Below are 1342 nucleotides of genomic sequence, written 5' to 3' on the forward strand. Positions count from 1 at the left end.
TGTATTTATTATATACTTATTATATACTCATTATACTCATTATATACTATATTGAGTAATAAGTATATATTAATATATATACTTATTATATTAATATAATATATATTAATATATTATATATAATATATTAATATATAATATATTATATATAATAATATATAATATATTAAATTATATACTCATATTATATAACATATATTTTATTTATATAAAATATAAAATATATATTATATAATATGTACTCAATACTCAGTGAGAGACTCAGAGGTTCAAGTGTGATAGGGATCTGACCATTTTCACAGTCACGCTGGATTAAAGCATAGGTAACAGAGGATGCCTAAGACCACACCTGCGGGCTCCACTCATTTTCCTCCGATGCTGCTCCTGGTGGCCGGGCAGCTAAAGAGCCACTTCGTTTGGTGTGACCTGAGTCACAAAGAATCTTTCTTTATCAAAGTCACTATGCAAAAGATAAGTGCAATGGATACTTTTATCTGTGATATCTCCAAAGCAATTTCTCCATTCTGTAAGCTTTTATGCTATCCAATCGATATCCCCCCCCCAAGGGAAGTAGTGGAGCCCCCTTTATTTAAGTCATTAAAATCTTGATAGACAAAACAAATCAAATCACATTGGGAGGAATGAACACGACGCTTTCACTGTTCGTGTCTCTTTCAACAAACTGCTAGGCTCAGAAAAGCATTTGGGGAAGGCAACAGAACAGCATTCACCCTGACCAATTCTAGAATAAGGGTGTGGTATATTTTAGACATATCAGCCCACAAAAGTACTTTCCTACATTGGTTAAGTTAATGTACTTACTTATACCCTCACCACAGTGGTAACTCAAAAGAAAACTTATAAGCATCTAAAAACCAGAGTTCCACTGCTCAGTAATTCACTCAAACACACATTTGAAAGCAAACTTTACCTCTTTTCTTCCTCATTCTTTACAGATGCCTATTGTTACTGAGCAATTTTAAGAACTTGTTAACTCTGAATAAATGGATATTTTATTGATCACTGCATCGGTGCCGGGTATCAAGTAGATCCTTTCTCTTTAATCTCACAGAGAAAAAACAAATCTTACATTATAGAAAAAAAAGCTGATGCTTAGAAAAGCAAAATACTTTAATCCAGTAAATGATATAAACTGGATTTGAACTCAGATTTCCTGACATCCCACCTTCTCTTAACATTTCTGTTCTCTCCCAGGTGCCTCGATTGCTTTGTATTAATTTATCTAGCATACATATCATAGAAACAGAAATAATAGGGGGCACCTGGGTGGCTCAGTGGTTGAGCATCTGCTTGTGGCTCAGGGCGTGATCCCGGAGTCCTG

This window comes from Vulpes vulpes, chromosome 1, assembly GCF_048418805.1.
Source record: "Vulpes vulpes isolate BD-2025 chromosome 1, VulVul3, whole genome shotgun sequence".
In the NCBI taxonomy this organism is placed as follows: Eukaryota; Metazoa; Chordata; class Mammalia; order Carnivora; family Canidae; genus Vulpes; species Vulpes vulpes.